A 20,562-nucleotide genomic window follows, 5' to 3' on the forward strand; every position below is an offset into this window, starting at 1 on the left:
TTCATGTGCATCATTTGTTGTATTTTAAAACCACTAAACGCTTGTAAGAACATCTCTCTTCATTCCACTCTAAGCTTTCCTCGTCCTGTCACTTCATTTTGAAAATCAGATGTCTTATCACTCAATGAACACAAATGCAATGCACTAATAAATCATGGAATGTTGCAAGGTAAATTTATGTACCGCACACAGCTTTCTTTACTTTGGGAGTTTTAATATTATTTTTGGAACAATTTATCAGAGATCCAGGAAGCTGTACAAACTTCTAATGTACAATACCCAAATTATCATATAAACTTTCAAGTGGTAATATATGGTGTAACTTCCTAATAAAATACAGAAAACACAGAATTCCTTTTGAACACTATGGTAATATTTGGGAATCAAATTGTATTAGCCTGATTTGACACCTCAGTATTACATTAAGTATACAGTCTTACTTGTTAAAATCAGGAAATAGCAGATGAAATGAAAGTAGGAAACACTCACCAGAAAATGGATTTTTTTTTTTCCAATCTGAAGAGTATTCCCTCTTTCCTTCTCATTTGCTATTAGCCCTTCTGGCCCTCCTCCCTTTTATTTACTATATATACACACAAGATGAGACACGAATAAGTAGCCCAGCTCCACAGTATAGAGCGATCATAAACAAAAGAACCTTCTGTGAGAAGCCTTCACGCACATTGCCCTTCATGTGTTCAAATCGCCATAAGGAAGCCTGCTCCAATCTACCCATCCCCTACACATGGGAACAGTGCACAGGAGATGTGATTCTGCTCAGGTTCTTAGCTCGTGGTTTCACGGTACCACATGTCAGCCTTTATTGTTCATTTAAACTGGGCCATATCCAACATCTCTTATGACTAGTACGTTACCAAACCCTTAGAAAAAACTATTATTGTAATAATGGTAATAGTAAAGTAGTATATATAAATTACAGTGGAACCTCGATTTTGTGTTTCTCAGGGGACCAATCTGAAAAACTTAAATGAGGGAAAATGTAAGAGTGAAAAAAAAGTTATAGCATTTTGCTATGGTGGGACTCTCAAAATTGAACGTATAATGCAGGAAAATGTAAAATCGGGATTCCACTTGCTCATTGTTTCAGTCTGGGTCATCTCTTTTGTGGCTCACTGTGTATATAGCAAATGGAACCTTAGTAAATATTATTTATGTTTAACCTTTAGCAGGCAGCGCCTCATGTGCTGGTCTAGCCTCTCCGTATGGAACTTTTCAAACTCATGCAGTTCAAACTTGCTGTGATGTACAAAAAAATCTTAGTTCAAGTTGTTGTAGAGTCCCTGGAATAACAGGGCTTTTAGTGGAGGTGCAATGAATGCATTGAACCTCCAAATAATAAAATTTAAAGGATTTGGTGTTTTAAGTCCACTTTATGCACAGTAAGGCTAATCGGGACTGGACCTACAGTTTAAAGTGGGATCCGAACCACTATGTACCTCCACCGGGTATCGAACCCGGGACCCCTTGATTACAAGACGATGACGATACCACTGCGCCATCAAGGAGGCCCTAAAATTTAAAGGAGGAGGAAGAAGACAATCAAATTTAAATAAAAAATTAAATTGGTCCCTGTGGCCACCACAATGGACCAAGGTGAATGAGAAATATGTAGTATGTAGCAGTGGTAAGTTTCATTGAAAATAGGCCATAGGCACCGACTCCATGGGGCTTGGGGCGGCTCAAGCCCCCCCCCCCAATATTAACCCCCCCAAATAATTTGCTTAAAAGGATCTAATGTATTACTTTGCTTCTCTTGTAAAGTTTACTCTGAATTGTGCCACATGAATTTAACTTTAAATACACTTTTGAAATGTTCTAGACCATCAACGCCGGGGGGGCCTGAGACCGCTAAACCATCAACTTTGGGGGCGGGCTATGACCAGAGACAGCAAAACACATCAGGGAGGTTATCTAAGTGTCCCCCTCCGATTTCCATGAAACATGGCAGGTGTATAGAGGGGACCAAAGGAAGAAATACGTGTTTTTTTTTTTTTTGTTTCTGCTAAAAAACTGCTTTAGGGGGCAAACCCCCCTCAAATATCAAAATGAGGACAAATTGAAGTGGGGATCTGACCCTGTGTCCCCCTCAGATTTCCATGAAACTTGGCAGGTGTATAAAGGGTCCCAAAGGAAGAAATGTGTTTTTTTTTTGTTTCGGCTAACCTCCTCAAACAGTTTTTTAGCCGAAACAAAATACACGTATTTCTTCCTTTTGCCCCCTCTATACACCTGCCAAGTTTCATGGAAATCGGAGGGGGACACTTAGATAACCTCCCTTGTAAGTATATAATTATGAGTATTGTTTTAACATTTTTACTAAAGAGTTTCAAAAGACGATGTGCATGAACTTAGGGAGTGGATGGGACGTTCGGGCTACAAATGGCTCTCACATGACATTCAGAATGAGATCGTTTATATATTAGGGAGATCTGTTTTGCGCTCCGAGGTAGCAGATATTAAAAGTCGGGAATGTGAACAATTGACATTCTACTTTCGAACTGTGAATGAAAATTTTGATATTTTTGGGGAATTCATGGGCTTTTACGAGATTCCGAACACTGAGGCCAAAACTTAAAAAAAGGGAGGGAGTGAGTCATTCATTAATTTATTTAAGCGATCAGAGCCCGCCCCTGAAATAGGCTGATAGTTCATGGGGAAATAATAATAATTTATAAGAGTGGCAGTGTTGCCAGAAATAATTCCGTACTTGCAGTTCTGGTGTTGAGCCTATGAATGCTGGATGGATCAAATGTGTGTGTGGGGGGGTGGGGGGTAACACCACAAAAGGATAAGTAATGCCCATCTTGCAATTTTTGGGGGGAAAACTGAAATTAAACAACATTTTTGAAAGTCGTAATTTTAGGAAACTTTGAAAATGAATATTTCCCCCTGAACACCTAATTGTCACACGTTGTTAAAGTGTTCTTTTGTTCTCATTATTACAATCATGTAATGTAGTAATCATGAAATGTATTAACAAAAATCTGTGAGTATTACCAATAGCTATAGCAAACTCAGCTTGTTAATAATAGCAACAATGGATATATTGTTTTGTAATTCAAATATGTCATACCTTATATGTATACAAATGAACAACAGAACTGAAATATGTGTAGTTTTCAAGGAATGGCACGTTATTTCCTGGCATGTTGTTCTTGGAAGACAACGCAGCCATCTAGAGCATGTTTACATTCGGCAGGAAGACAGTAATCCCACCTGTCTGCTAAAGGTTTACCAGCGGGAGCCTGTGTAATCATCATCCATCAGAAAACTGATGATGCAGTCTGTGACCATGAAAATTTAAACTTTTCCAATGTCTGGCGAGTGTCTCCTATTTTCCTCTCATTTGCAAGCCATTCACTATACACACACACATACATGCATACAGTACAAAGATAGAAGGCCACAAGAATCTATCAAGAATATTGTGTGTCTGCCATCAGGATAACAGAAGAATTGAGAAAGAGTAAAAACATTTTGTTAAAATATTGTTGGTTTCTCTGAAGTGCACTATACTATCCTGACTTTTAACACTTTCCTGTACAAAGCATATTCTCAGATTGGAAGCAATATTACATTAACCCTTAGCTGACGAGCATCTCTCAGCATGGTAACTTTTCATGCGCACACTTTTTAAACTTGTTGCAATGTACAAAAAATAAAATAAAAAAAAAAAAAATTGGCAAGAGAACTAATTGTCAGAGAGAATGAATTCGTTTTTTTTCTGCAAGACTGTTAGCGGAGGTGAAATTTATACTATAATGAAAGTTAAAAAAAAGAAACAGCTTATGAAAATTTTATACGGAAATTCATATTTCGCATGCCCTGTGGCCACCACAATAGACCAAGTGAACGAAAAATTTAAGTGTGCTCAACCATGCAAAGTTACGTTGAAAATATGTTGGAAAAAAATTTGCAGAAAAGTGTGCTAAAATAATATGCAAAATTTGGGAAAAAATAGGGTCCCTAGTAACACCCTATTCATATGTTAAATCACATATTTTTTTGGAAGGGAGGGGAAATTGACATTTTCTAAATGCACTTGTTAAAAATAATGATAAATATGTTTTTTGTCATTCCATTATGTGATACCTCCATATACAATATAAATGATCAAAGATGATAGAACTGAATTTTCATCTGCAGTTTTCGAGAAATGATGTGTTAATTTCTACCACATGGTGGTGGTAGTTTCATTTGAAACCAGTCATCATCTAATTGTTAAGTGTTGAAAATCTTCTCCATGTGTATCAAATCAAAGTTGTACAAGACATGCCTTATTTGTCGCTGTTCTTTGAAGGTGCCAATCAGTGACGTATGTTGAGCTCAAGACCAGGGCCATCTCCCCATATACGGTAGTCTCTGAATTTCAAAAGGGAAGTTGTTGGCAACACTGAGGGCCTATCTCCGGGATGAACTAGACTAGCTCTTGGACTGGCTGCCACCATCAAATACGTCATGCGTTGGTAGCTCCGCCTCCTCAGGCTGAGCAGGCGCTGGTTGGGGAAGAATTTTCAGGAAGAAGTCTTGGGATAGTTGAAAGTAAACAGGACCATTCACTAGTGCTTTTCCCCACGGTCGTTATGTGAAAGTGAAGCACCAGTCACATATGCTAGTCTTATTATTTCCTGTATTTTTGTTTGGGCTTCAGAGATAGCCTAGCTAGCCTTCTGTCGGATAGTTCTTATGTAGGTCTACCTGTTAATTTTTAATTGTAGTTCAAACTCGAGTATCTATAATTTTTAATCCCTGACAGATTTTTATTCAACGGAGTAAAAGATGTACGTGGAATGTGGCAACACCATATGCACAGGCTCTCAGTGATGCCCCGCAATTTCCACGGTTCAATGGACATCACTGTGCCATGTTGCCATGTTCCTCGTACATCTTTACTCTCTTAAATATAAATCTGTTTCACAAAGTGAATTGACAATGATTATGAATTTTAAAAACAGATGTAAAGAGCTTCAAGACAAGTCCAAGATTATATTTGTAGAACTACCTAATCCTAAGAAAAAGTTGTTTCACAAAATTGACCACAACTTTTTTTTGACAAATTTATAGAATCTGAAAAATAAGAATTCTGTTTAAAACCTGTCTCCCTGCAATGTACTAAAATTTCATCTTGATCGGACAACCCATTTTTTATTTATAGAATTTCATAGAGAGCGATCGTTTGCAAAACTTAAAAAAAGGCACTTTTTTGTTCTCACGACAATAAAAAATAGAATGCCTACTCAAAAAAAATAATTGGTTAACATAGATTAATTAAGAATTGAATAAGCTAAATTTTGATGTAACTCCTTTTTTATGTAGGTCTACTGGTTAATTTTTAATTGGAGTTCAAACTCTAGTATCTATAATTTTTAATCAGACAGAATATTCATGCCTGGTGCCAATAATATCAATCCTGGGTGTGTGCAATTGTTCATAAATATCGAACTCTGGAGAGGACAGGGTTGTTGAACTTGGTTATCAAAGATTCCTAGAAATTGTGCAGTCATGGAAGAAGCTAATAATCTCCATTTTCCTCTTGACAAGAGTTATTCCTTGCCATGTTTGCACAGGAAGTAGTAAGGAGTCAGTTTTTGCACAATGGACAATAAGCTGTAGGTAGTTTGTAAACTTTCATGCAGCCTAAAGCCAGTCTCATACAGTACTTAGGTCTGTCTGTCTGTCTGTCTTTGCTTCTTGATTGACTTCCAGTTTCCATACTTAACCTTTAGTATGCCGCGCGGTCTGACGAAAGTAAGCCCAGTGTCGCCGAGGCTTTGAGCGCGAAATTTGAATTCGTATACATAATGGAGAAATATCGTAATAACTCTGGCACTATGGGACCAATCTACTTCGGATAACTTTTGTTTTGCAGGTAATACATCGGTGCATGCAACCATGTAAAATTTTGAACCGAATTTTAATGACAAAAACATAAAAATGTGGAGTTTGCCCCCCCCCCCCCTTCTCCAGCTACTTTGGGGAGAAAGCCGGAACTTTTTTTTTTTTTTTTTTTGTCAAAGAATGGACCTTCCGCAACAGAATGAAACTTGATTCATGATCGTGGGTGCAATACAATTTGAATAATAAGGCCAAACGTAAAAGTCTAGCGAATTTTAGCCAATTTGTTATAAAATTGTTATATAACTGACACTATGGGACCAATCTACTTCGGATAACTTTTGTTTTGCAGCTAGAACATCAGTGCATGCAACCAAGTAAAATTTGGATGTCCCCAACCGCGGGGGGCTTACAGGCGGGGGCTGCATCCCCCGAATTTCAATGAAAAGAGCATGAAAATGTGGAGTTTGCCCCCTCTTCTCCAGCTACTTTGGGGAGAAAACAGGAACTTTTGATTTCTTTAAAGAATGGACCTTCCGCAACAGAATAAAACTTGATTCATGTTCGTGGGTGCAATACAATTTGAATAATAAGGCAAAAGGTAAAACTCTAGCGAATTTTAGCCAATTTGCATATTATTCATAAAATTGTTATATAACTGACACTATGGGACCAGTCTACTTCGGATAGCTTTTGTGTTGCAGGTAGAACATCAGTGCATGCAACCATGTAAAATTTGGATGCCCCAACCATGGGGGGGTTTACGGGCGGGGGCTGCATCCCCCGAATTTCAATGAAAAAATCATAAAAATGTGGAGTTTGCACCCTCTTCTCCAGCTACTTTGGCAAGAAAACCTGAACTTTTACTTTTTTCGTTCGCACTTGCATCTGGTGTAGCTACTGTCAATCTATTTCTTCCCTGTTGACTCGGCTCTTTGTGGAAATATGTCCGGAAGGAAACGATCGTGCGTTAGGGAAATCGATGAGCTGTTATATGATACGATCTGTTTTTCCTAACAGAGGAGGGAAGGAAGCCTTTGCAATCGTTTGTTTTGTCTCTACTTATGGATAGACTCACGCTTCTGGCGCCTCTGGCTATTGTCAAGCTTCATTGCATTTCTAACATAGAGGCGACAGAAAGCTGACACTGCCAAACCTCATCATATCACCTGTCTCCTTGCCCCCCCCCCTTCCCGCCACTACTTCAGCTGGATCACCAGGTCTAAACACAAAGAAGAATGTGTGCCTTATCAGTACTAAATCACTGCGTTGGAAGCTTGGAGGAAAACAGCATCGTAAATACCAAGCATTCATTGTGTCTGTCAACTGACCAGCGAACACGTGAGCCCAAAGCCCAAACACGTGACATATTCCGAGAAAGGAAAGGGGGGGGGATTTGGAATTTTTGTAAACACGATTGCAGAACCTGTTCCCGACAAAACTGCCAGTGTTTCAACCTCAATATACAAATATAAGTGTGGCAAACCCTCGATAATTGTATCTAAAACTGTTAGTTGCATATGTGCAACAGCGGCTACAAGGGACATACTTTTTTCGTTGCACAGGTGCAACGGCGGGGGACTAAGGGTTAAAGATCATGTGAGAGCTTTCTTGTCTTCAGTTTCCAACAAAATTAGAAATCCATCCTTAAGACCATAGAACTACCAATCAGAATTGAGGGGTACACTGGCCACCAAGAAGGAGAGCAATAAAAGTTCAACTGTTTATTTGAAGGTAACCTTTTCTTTACATTCAACCAATACAATGAATGAGGGGAACATTTAATTTAGTGAATGAAGAATCTACTAATTATTATTGTTCTACATCAATAGTCCACATGTCTAAGTTGATACTGATATGTTATATTTACAGCAACACATGACTACTATTTTGAGCTTAAGAACCACACATGTTTGCTGTAATATATAAACTTTGCTGTGTATAGCACTTCAAGAAATAAATCTGTAGTATTGTAATAATATATGTTATTAATTGTAAATACTGCTCGTGGCTTTGGAAGCAAATCTCACAATAAATATTTTATGACCAGAGGAATGGCAATGTAATGAAAATATGATAAGCTTTTTCATTTTGAATATTGTTGTGAAGTTTGTGGTTTATTTAACTGGTTTCTATTGGGGAATAAATTTCAATACCGTATGGAGAAGAGATTCATTAGAAGATGCAACCCCTATCATAATGTACAGGTAATCAAACTTTATACTAGAGTGTTTGTAAAGTAACATTCACTGCTGTGGGCTACATATGCTGCATTTTTCAACACTGACAATGTTAATCTCTTATTCTTTGTTGGAGAATAAATTATTTGTCCTTTTCTTTGATAATTAAATATTAGCATGAAGACTGGTGAAGTGGTCTATCATGTTTCTGCAGTCTCCATTTTGAAGACTGTTTTTAAGGATCATGTGAGACCCCTCTTGCTGCCTTCGTGAACTGAGGATGTAAAACATCTTATGGTAGTTTGTAGCCGGAGACTAGAAGGAATTCTAAGAATATGTAATTTTTCGAATTTTGGAATCTCATGACATTATTTCAAAATGAGAGCAAGGATGAAAACAACTGCCCTGGCATGGCCAAAGGTCCAGCTGAACCTTAACCTTTTTAGCAGATATCAGGACCACTTGCCACCAATTAACATGCCATTTCGAAAACTACACATAATATTTCAGTTCTGTCGATTTCATTCATTAGTATTCCTCTAAAGGTATGATATACTGGAATTACAAAACCATATATCCATTGTTACTATTAAAATTCCGGCAATTGTTTCCTTGAGTTGCTGTTATGCATTGTTACTATTTTTTTCACCCACAAGAGGCCTGTTTTTCAATGAAACTTTGCATGATTGTAGGAATGTACCATTGCTACATACTACATTATTTTCATTCTATTCTGGAGGCTACAGTGCCAGTTTTTTAATTATTTTTTTTCCTTGAACACATACTATTGGGAGGCACAAAGTATAACTTTTTTTTTTGTACTTTGCAGCTAGTTTCAAAAGTGCTCGCTTGAAAAGACCTGTCCAGAGAGATTTACACTTGAGCGAGGCTCCATCTGTTAAAGGTTAATAAATATTTCAGTATATTGCTGTATTCTCAATATAACAACAACGTCTCATCTAATTTGCTGAGAAAGTAGTGACAACTGTAAAATATTTAATGTTGGGTAGTTAAGCTGTATCTAAATTGATTAGTAAACTGATAAAGGACACTAAACACTCACCATCAAATATCTTGCAGTAATAACTCTTGTTTAGCAATAGATAAAATAATGGATATCAGATCAAATAAATGTTGTCTCTAACAGCTTTGTACACTTGCACAATGATGCTGAATACATTATATGTTACTTCAGAAACAAAAGTGTCATTGAGCAGAAGAAAATATATGTGAATATTGCCCATTGTGTATTTGTGGCCTCTCTGATGGTGGTGTGGTAACATCATTGCAGTGCAATCATGGGGTCCTGGGTTGGATACCAGGTTGAGGCACATAGTGGTTCGGAACCACCCTAAACTGTAGGTCCAGTTCTGATTAGCCTATCTGTGCATAAAGTGGACTAAAAACAACAATGCAAGCAATTTCACAGTATATTTATTCAGCTACCATAAGTGTAGAGCAATTCATAGTAACACACATTTAGGGCTGAGCTGATACTCATGTTTGAAAATTGTAACAATTAAAAGTTGTTCAAAATATTGATTAATATTAGTGGGTGAGTATTCTACTCCAAACGTAAGCATCAGTTTACCAGAGTTTTAATTCAAATTATCCACAAATTATATCAGAATGTTAAAATACCTGTCATGTAATGACAAAACACAGTTGTCACACAATATTAGTGCAAAATAAATGGAAACTTCATTTTGCATAATTTCCTGGATAATTAAACTGCACAAAAGTATTGGCTGGTATTGGTAAATAAACTCCAACCAATACCACCAGTATTGCCCAATACTGAGACATCAGCATTAGTATTGATTCAGCCTACAATATTAATTGCTTCAGTGGACGTTTTGTTGTATGCCTCATTGGAGAAAGTAGGAACCTGGTGACTTGATTCGAACAAGTGTTCTCGGGTTACCAACCATTTTAATTCAATGTTACCATTCAACATTTGATTGCATACATTGCTCTCATGATCAGGGAATGTTGATTGGAGACCAAATATAAGGTTAAATATGTGAGTGTGGAGCAGCAGAGCTTAGACTGTCCCATGTTTGCTTCACTCTGGATCCCGATATTTTATTAGCGGTTGTCATGCTTTTATGGAAAAGTGAGTTCCATGCATGGCTAAGCATGTTAATGGATGCAAATGAGCATTCCTTGAAGTTATGATTGGTTTCTGTACTCACAATGAACTTTCAGGTGGTAGAAACATAATGACAATAAAAACCAATGGGAAAGTTTTGAAATGGCTGATGACCCTGCTTCTTCTTTAACCCAATGGAAAGTTGTACTTCGTGGAAGTGATGAAAGTGATAAAATTTTTAACTAGGTAGAACATATTATGAGGATAGTGATAAATTATAGTGAAGATATATATATTTTATAAACCATTACTTCATATGTCTTAACCCTTAACCTTTTGGTGCCCGATCGTCTCGATCGAGATGCTTTGTCAAGGTCGTAGTTTTTATGTTATAACTTCGCTATTTTTGGCTAAAATTCAGATTTTCTTTTTTCATATTGTTGTTAACACATGTATTTAACAGAAATGATTGTTGCACTTTTTTTTTATGAAAATGGCAACTTCTTTTTTGCGTCTTTTTTCAAGGGAAAAATTTTGTCGACAAAGGAAGGCCGGCTTTGTTGTTCTAAAGCAATGCATTTCCTTCACCCCTGGAAACTGCATTTGAAGGAAGTTTGTTTAATGGTACCTGCAGATGCAATGCTCATCCTGCTGCACAATTTGTAAATATTTGATGACGTCTGCGGTGTTTCACGACAGGAAGATACTCTATGTGATCAAAAGTATCCGGACACCCACCTGAAAATAAAGTACAAGTTCGTGCAACCCTCCATCGGCAACACTGGCAGTCAATACAGTGTTGGCCCACCCTTAGCCTTGATGACAGTGTTCACTTTCACAGGCCTACTTTCAATCAGGTGCCGGAAGGTTTCCTGAGGAATGGTAGCCCATTCCTCGCAGAGCGCCAAAATGAGAAGAGGTATTGATGTGGATCGGTGTGGTCTAGCACGAAGTCGGTATTCCAAAACATCCCAGAGATGTTCTATGGGATTCAAATCAGGACTCTGTGCAGGCCAGTCCATTAGTGGGACGTTGTTGTCGTCAAACCACTCCCCCACAAGCCCTGCAGTATGGATGGGTGCTCGGTCATGTTGAAAGACACAATGGTCATCCCCGAACTGGTCTTCGATGGTAGGCAGCATGAAAGCTGTTAAAATGCCAACGTAAGCTTGTGCTCTGACATTGCCATGTAAAGCAACAATGGGGCCAAGCCCCCTCTAGGAGAAACATGACCACACTGTAACCCCTCCACCTCCGAATTTCACTCGGCACTATACAGGCTGGTAGATGTTGTTCACCAGGCTTTCTCCACACACACACACACCCTACCATCAGATAGCCACATTGTATACTGTGATTCATAACTCCACACAACTGTTTTCCACTGTTCTATGGTCCAGTTTCGACGCTCCTTGCACCACACGAGGCGGCATTTGGCATTTGTCTGTGTGATGCTTGACTTATGGGCAGCTGCTCTGCCATGGAAACCAAGTTGCCGCACCTTGCACCAAACAGTAATGGTGCTTGGAGTAGATCCTGATGCAGTTCGGAATTCCTGTGTGATGGTGGCGATGGATGATTGATGATAATGCTCTATGACCCTCTTCAACACTCGAAGGTCTGTGGAGGTCAACATGGGAGGTTAGCCTGCACGCTTTTGGGTTGTACACGTCCCTTCACTATAACATTGGAAACAGTGGACAGAGGGATGTTTAGGAGGGTGGAAATCTCACACACAGACTTCCTACACAAGTAGCACCCAACCAACTGACCACCTTGAAAGTCTGTGAGTTCCTCAGACCATCCCATACTGCTGTCTCACACTGTCTGCAGACTACGGAGTTCGCTGCCTATGTGTTCCACGAGGTAGATGGCAGTACTGTGTCACCCTCTATGATAAACACACATTTCGCGGTGTGTCCGGATACTTTTGATCACATAGAGTATGTCACAGACGTGATCAATTGTTGTGTTGGGTTGCCAACATACATGAAGTTTGTCGTGCCTAAACGACTCGCATGTTACTGAGGAAAGTTGTTTGTATTGACGTCCTCTAGTCGTTTGTGTGATCTGTGGAGAACATTAAAATGGCATCTTGTATATATTTAAAAATAACATAAAAAGCAATTCTATAGTCTAATTACACATACACACTCGCATACAAACGTTACATTTCTCACTAAAATGTTAGAAATACATATAAACAAAAAAGCTAAGAATAGAAAGGTGACGACTTCTGTTTCTTACTTGCCAGCGATAATTTCTATGTGCATGTTGACCTTTTCATGTCCTTTTTTGGGGGGGAACCCCAATTTTTTTAAAAAAAATGATTTTTTAGGAATTCCCCCCCCCTTCCATATATACGCTGAATGTGCATATATTTGATATTGTCTGAATCTGTGATTCATTCCGCGTACAACGGTATATCATTCATCTCTCTAGGGCAATTAGCCTCTGAGCTACAGTCATTTCAAGGTAACGCTGCATTTTTCTCAAAATCTGCTCCAGCCTTGAAAATGGCCTTGGGCTCCAAAAGGTTAAATGCCTGGTTGTGACACAAATGTCACACATGTGAGGTTGCTAACTTTGAGATGTGACTCAGATAATGTTCAAAGATACCAGTTTTCAGTGGTACGTTAACCTTTAGGCATCCTGTTAGTAATTTGTAACATTTTATTTGGGGGCAAATTCAAACCAAAAAAATCATGAAATGTACATTAGAATTTTTTATTTTCTCAAGAGTATCAGCAACATGTGCACAATTCTCGCCACAAGAATGGAACCCATATCAAACCAGAGTTAAAATTTCTGATTCATACTACCTCAAAACAAACCCAGTGATTTATCCACACACCCAACAATTTTTCACAAAGGCTTCATGTATGGCCATTTTTGGTGCTACCTATTCCCCCCACCCCACCAATTGATCACCTTCCGAAACTGATTCAGCAGCTCTTCACAGGTCATTATACATGTCGGCTGTCGAAGAATCCATCTTACACAGACTTTACAAAAGTCTAAATGCTTGTGAATTATGATAATCAGCACACTGCTAACTGCCCAACATGTACAATATTTACTGGCATGACTACAGTCTGAGAAACATGTCCATGTGGTCATTTGACAATTTCAGTCTTTCAACAGTCAAAATCTCAGCTCGTTTAACATTCTCTTTTGCAATAAATTTCGTTATATATTTCCTCAGCTAAAGACATTGCTCGCCACCATGTATGCTGCAGCTGCTGTGCATGCGCCAAATACAACATGCTGTCTGCTGAATACACTGTGTAACAATTTTACAACTTTTTTCTCTTTCCGAAATGAATGCAACTGTTTCCGATAGAACTTGTCACGCTGATTACAGTGGTGTAACTGAATTTCCTGTATCAGCCTCCAATTTCGAGAAATAATAGTTGAAAATTTTATTATGTAATGTAAATGCTATGCTATTTGCACTGCAGGACATGGGATGTAACGAAGAATGAAACTAGAAGTAATTAGTTTTTGAAATTACACAGTACAAGAAGCAAAGATTACATGATGACAATGCTATCGATCTGCATAAATACCAGTACCGGTACCGAAATATATACCCTGCTCGACCCCTGTCCCACATCCCGAGCTGCTCCCTTTTCCCACTCTGAGCCAAAGGTACCTACGTAAACGCCTAAATGAAATTAACATCAATTCAAGAACTACAAAAATATGTTATGTATTAAGAACAAAATATGTTATGTATTACACCAATAGGTATCAGAAGTAACAATACAGATTAAATTAAGTAGTGTACATACATCCAAAGATTGAAAGGATGATACATAAAGTAACATGTATAAAGATGTTCAAGGTAGTCTTATCGGCGCTTCTGTTTGTACTGAGCACCCTCGTTTTCTGGTTTTAGCTCCAATAATAGTCAGCTAACATAATAATCCCATACTTTCCCTTGTACCTTTCTTCCAAGACACCAATGATCTCATGAAATTGTTCACCATGTTCATCTGATACTGCACCTAAGTTTTCTGGGAAGACGTCTAAGTGACTGTGTAGATAATGAAGCTTTATGGACATGCGACAACCCATTGCATGAAAGCTCAGTAGCAGTTCTATAGGTTCGGCATAATGTTTCCAAGGAAATTTGTTATCACATTCTTCAGTGCAACCCACGCTCTTTTCTCGTTTTCATGCAGGATTTCGTCGAATGTTGAATGTTTAATGATTTCTCTAATCTGTGGTCCGACGAATATTCCTTCCTTTAACTTTGTATCTGTGATATGTGGAAATATTGTCTTTAGGTACTGGAAACCACCACCCTCTTTATCTAGTGCCTTCACAAACACCTTCATTAATCCTAGTGTTATGTGTAATGGTGGTAAGTACACATTTTTTGGATCACAAGAGGTGTGTAACTAACACTTTTCTGTCCAGGAACCATCGACTTTCTCGTGGGCCAGTGTTTCACACGATTGTGTTTTTTTTCGCCCTGCTTCCCATCCACACAGAAGACAACAGTGTTTTGTATATCCTGACTGCATTCCCAAAAGCAGACCAAGAACCCTAAAATCAGCACAAATGTGCCAAGGATGATCCGCATACTTCATTCTGTCAAGCAAGAGCTTCATATTTTTGTATGATTCTTTCATACCTACAGCATAGGCGACTGGAATAGCAGGGTGACTATTGCCATTGTGTAATAACACAGCTGTAAGACTGAATTTCAAAGAATCAATAAATAAACGCCATTTATTCATGTCATACTCAATGTTTAATGCAGACATAAGTCCACACACATCTGTACAGTACACCAAACCTTCCTGACAGCTGAAAAATTCACTAGATCACTTCCACGACAGCGCTACATTGTTACTTTAGTGTACTTTCCCAAAAGGTTCCAACCTGAAACGTTCTTTAGTCAAAAGAACATGATTTAACTAAAATAACAAATAATAAGTTCACATGAAAGACTCGAAAGCATACACGTGATGCCTCTCAGGGTATGGGGTAATATCTCTCTTCGTTCGTTGGTCAAAACAAATCAAAGTCAAGTTTTCGCTAAGAGAAAAGAATTATATTTTACGTCTTAGCAAAATAAATACTTATGTGCATAAAATCCACTTCAGTCAAAGAAATAACAGCTTCTTACAATTAACTTAACCACTCTTTAAAACTCGAAGCCCGAACTCTTAAGTCAAGACAAAAGACACTCGTAATTGCCATGGTAACAGACCTTACAAGATAAGTATATGCAGGTTAGTCACTATCCTGATATTATCAGTGATAGGTAAATTACAAAAATTATTATTAAAGAACAATAAACATTTGCACAAGAGAAAAGATAATTAATAACAATAAATATTAACAATAAATATTTGTACAATGGGAAAGGATGTGTCAATTGCCCCCTCCGAAGAAAAATCAAAATCGACGACGAACTGGAAAACTTTCAACAGTCTAGGAGATTTTGGTTTCAATCTCTGGAAAACAGTTTACAATTCTTCATGTATTTAGTTCACAATTTCTGAGTTAAAACTGGTCGTTTGAATAAAGATTCATTTTTTTGTACAGCATGGGACTTCTGATACATTTTATATAGACGATGACACTCCATACAAATAAGAAAACCAGATCATGTAAACATTCAGCAGCCTATTCAAATATGCTCTCGTTCTACAACATGTCGTAACCACAAACTCATAGAAAACGTTTCCAGTGCCAGGCCTTTCCAAAGACACCTTCCTATTGATCGTGAAGATTTCAACTTAAATCGGTTCTTCGTTCCAATGTCAGTAATTTTACTGGAATCAATCTTCTTTTTCATATCATCTGGTGAAGGAATCCATTTCTAATGGCTAGCTTTAAATTTCCGGACCCTTATTTACTTGTCTACGGAATTATTCTCTTCTAGCTCCTTTTAAATCGAAACTCCATCCACCATTAAATATAATATTCTATGTATAAGACTGATTTAAGTTTTATACTTTCGCAGAAACGATTAACCAACAGCAGATCTTATGGTAAATCTTTTATAATTAAGATTTCCATTAGAATGGTGCTTTCAGTAGTTTCGAACACTGAGTTACGCTTGCCTACAAATTCAAGTTCTGAATTCTAGTTCTAGCTCACTGAATTTTTATACTGACGATCTGCCTTAATGTACAGGTAAATTCTGACTTGTTACGAACATCAGCATAATATCTTTGTCACCAGACTGTAAAATCTCTCTTCTTGCCACCAGTTCCCTCCAAGACTGCCTAACATAAGGAACGTTTCTACGTCAGGCGAGTGGTGAAATTCTGCACCTGGTTGAGATTAGATCCGGTGTCCCAACAGAAGTTCCTCGTTACTTCCACGCTATGCACTTGCTCAGTGCTGGGATATGGTTCAACAATGTCTGTCTGCACGCCACTGCTCGTCATTTGAGTCCCGAAAGCATTATTGCTATATCTCGGTGGAGATACTAAACGTTATTGACTTGGAGAAGAAAACCCGCTGTTAGGATACGGTCTATCGTAAGGATCACCTCTGGAAGCTGAATATTCTCGTCGTGATCTAAACTGACGCTGCTGACGGTAATTATTTCCATTTCTAGGGTATGGACTCTCAGCTGGGTTACTCCTATTTTGTTGCTGAACTAAGCGAATTCTAGACGTTCTTTGAACATCTCTGCTGTTTTGTTGAGAGCCAGTTTCTCGTCTCCATGTAGACCGCCAAGCATCTTGTTCCTCTGCTTGCTCATATCTCTTAACAAAATCCGCTAAGAGATCCACGGTGTTCGGAGCATGAGCCAAGCACAATTGCTTTACTCTAAAAGGTAGCTGTCCGATGATTAGGTTAACTACTTCCTGCTCGGTGTAATGATTACTCAGATTCCTATAGGCAGAGTACACAGACCAAACGTATTCCTCCACATTGTTATCATTCTGCTTATTGTACCGCCTAGTCTTCACAGACGCCAATTCTCTCTCTTTCGCTTCTGTTGAAGCAAAACGCTTCTTGAACTCTCTGCAGAAATCAGAGTAAGTGCGGAAATCGTTCTTATGCGAATAAAACCAGTGATAGGCCTTTCCAGTTAACAAACGTGGAATGATTTCAAGCCTATAATGTTGAGGAATCTGTAGAATTTCAAGGTTTGTACTCAATTCCTTTAAATATATTTCAGCTGAAGTAGCGATAATATTGCCGTCGAACTTTCTCATAGAATTGATCTCTGCCATTCTAGGAGTTACCCCACTGTGTACAATGCATGAAGAAGGCTCTCTTCTGTTTCTTCTGCTGCGAGCAGTTGATTCACTGTCTGAGGAGCTGGATTCGTTCATCTTCTTGTACCTCTTTTTCCGTGAGGTTTTCCCTTGTAGGTTTGAAGCTTCATCTGAACATATGGGATAAAATGTCGATCTTCCAGAACCTTCATCAACATGGTGGATTTTAGGATGATCAGAGTTCGTCTGGATCTGTAACCTATTCAGCTGATCAGAAATATGCACAATTTCATTACAGATATGACCAACATCTGAGGAAAATTTGTCTTGTTTAGTTTCAACTGTTTTCCGCCATTCTTCGTCAGCTTTTTGGTATCCCTCGGTTTCATTTATATTCTCAGCAAGTTTCTCTGCCACTTTGTGATTAATGGTATCTTCTAACTTGTCTGTGATAACAGTTACCTGGTGATTCACATTTTCAAACACTTCCTTTCTGAAACTGCTCTGTTCTTCAGCGATTTCCTTACGAAAGTTACCCTGAGATTGTTCAACCTCTTCTCTCAACAGGGCAATTTCTTTTTGCACATTTGATTCCACTTGTAGAGAGTTTGCTTCACATGTCTGACGAAAGTTAACGATCTCTATTTGAATGCTTTCTTTTATCTTCTGTTGATTTTCTTCCATTTTTACAGTCAAATTGGCCAGTCTCTGTCCCATCTCCAAAGCAGATTCTGTGAGTATCGAATAACCCTGTGAAAACTTCTCTTCTAAGCGCCTTTCTGATTCCACCAGATTTCTACCACTTTCCTCTAACTTTAAGTTCAAACTGCATTCCAACATGGCTACATTCTCCTGAAACTTAGCTTCCAGATTGCTAGAACTTTCTCTAATGTTTCCCTGAATTTTAGTTTCCATAGCCCTTGTACTTTCCTCCAACATAATCCGTATTGAAGAAAGCAGGTCTGCTGTAACTGGAACTGACTGCACTGGAGATTCATTTTCCTCAGCCGACGATTCACTTGCACTTCTCAACATCTTCTTATCCATATTCTTCTAGCACAGAATTTCCATCACAATCACAAATCAATTACTCTTCACGAACACACAAAAATGAACACCACTAACGAAACAACAGATTTCGGGCCCCGCGTTGTTGCGCCAAAATATTGAAATGTACTTTGGTCAAAAGAACATGATTTAACTACCAGAGCACTAATAATAAGTTCACATGAAAGACTCGAAAGCATACACGTGATGCCTCTCAGGGTATGGGGTAATATCTCTCTTCGTTCGTTGGTCAAAACAAATCAAAGTCAAGTTTTCGCTAAGAGAAAAGAATTATATTTTACGTCTTAGCAAAATAAATACTTATGTGCATAAAATCCACTTCAGTCAAAGAAATAACAGCTTCTTACAATTAACTTAACCACTCTTTAAAACTCGAAGCCCGAACTCTTAAGTCAAGACAAAAGACACTCGTAATTGCCATGGTAACAGACCTTACAAGATAAGTATATGCAGGTTAGTCACTATCCTGATATTATCAGTGATAGGTAAATTACAAAAATTATTATTAAAGAACAATAAACATTTGCACAAGAGAAAAGATAATTAATAACAATAAATATTTGTACAATGGGAAAGGACGTGTCACACCTTGTAGTCTGGAAGCTAATAGTTCAGCCTGTGATTTGGACAATTGCAGATCTCTCACGAGTGAGTGATTGAGTGAGTGATTTGTTGTTTTAATTCCACTTTATGCACAGTAAAGCTAATCGGGACTGGACCTACAGTTTAAAGTGGGATCCGAACCACTTGTGCCTCCACCGGGTATCGAACCCGGGACCCCTTGATTACAAGCCGAAGACGCTACCACTGCGCCATCGGGGACGCCGCAGATCTCTCACGAGATTATTTAGTTCTGCTTGGCATATTATATGCGGTTCGTTTGTGTTCCAAACATACACAGGATCTTCACTTTCGGATTCACGTTCAGTATCACAGTCTCTCAACGTCCAAGCATTTGGTGGCACAGGAACAGGTGACTCATTACAGTGTGGAACAGGCCTAATAGCAGAAGGCAGACATGGATAGTTGATTTACAGTAAAGATACATCAAACACATATAATGTCAGAACCAGTGATACTTGTCACATCCGAACAGGAATATCTAACAGTCACACGTAGGAACAAACTGAAATCTTTCTGCTGCAAGTCCAGCTTTCAGTACCTTCTGAGCAGTACATAACCACTGTGTGAACTCATACAAGAGTTCTCGGAACAGACAAGCATCCAGAACAACAATGAATAACAACATACAAACACACTCTCAATAATGTACCACCGGCTTCTGATACGGATTTTCATGCAGTGTTGCAACCTTGAAAGAGGGAAATTTCGTATTTTAAAAATCCCTTTTTTCATATTTGCAGGAAAATGGAGGCTGATACAAACAAATGCACTAGTGCTCCTATATCAGGGTACCAAGGGGTATTATGGTCACTACATACCATCCAGGAAAGAAAACCTTTGTTACACAGTGATATTTATGGAGGATTCTGCTGTCCTCTGCATGTTTTATGCACAAAAGTCTGTCAAACTTGAAGGACCCTTGTATGAGGGTGGCAACCATGTGGATGTACTGCATGGTTTCATACTCGCAGAATACTTTTTTTAAAAAATAAAAAAAAAATTGAGAGGTGGTGATGTTGAAATATGGCCTCGAATCAAAATTTTGTTTGTCATGATGTCCTCTAGAGCAGTGGTTTCCAACTTCAAAAGGTCCAAGGGACAAAATTATATCCAGTAGTTGATTGGCGGGCTGCATCTTTTTTGGGGGTTGGGGATTAAATATTACAAAAAATTTAAGTACTGAACTGAAAACTGCAATAAAAACAATGGAATCACAAATCAAAATTGCATAATTAGAATTTATTTCACAAAAACCCAATACTTATGGATGAATTGAAAGAAATGAAATACACACCATACAAATAAGAATCATTCATAGTAAGTGTTCAATGTGAAAATTGAGTCCAATCTGCTTCTTTTATTAAAGTTGGAATGTCCACTTCAATTTCTGTATTTGAAAATCTCTGAAGGTGAAGCAGCGAAAAATCTGCCAGTCGGCTTCTGTAGCAGTTCTTGATGAACTTCATTGAAGAAAAAAACTCTTTCACACGTGTATGTGCTGCCGAATATCGATGTCATTCTTTGATCGAATGAATTCTACCTGTGG

General features: G+C 38.3%; 1 protein-coding gene across 1 annotated transcript in view; it reads left to right on the forward strand.

Moving 5' to 3' along the window:
* Positions 1-8,911: 8,911 nt before the first annotated feature.
* The window catches only part of LOC145987117 (4-trimethylaminobutyraldehyde dehydrogenase-like), a 229,321-nt gene continuing 217,670 nt past the window's right edge, over positions 8,912-20,562 (forward strand). The window contains exon 1 of the mRNA XM_083121601.1: positions 8,912-8,940. The gene's annotated coding sequence lies outside the window, so the exon portion shown is untranslated. The remainder of the gene's footprint in view (positions 8,941-20,562) is intronic.

Source organism: Lepisma saccharinum, chromosome 4, assembly GCF_977018435.1.
Source record: "Lepisma saccharinum chromosome 4, izLepSacc3.1, whole genome shotgun sequence".
In the NCBI taxonomy this organism is placed as follows: domain Eukaryota; kingdom Metazoa; phylum Arthropoda; class Insecta; order Zygentoma; family Lepismatidae; genus Lepisma; species Lepisma saccharinum.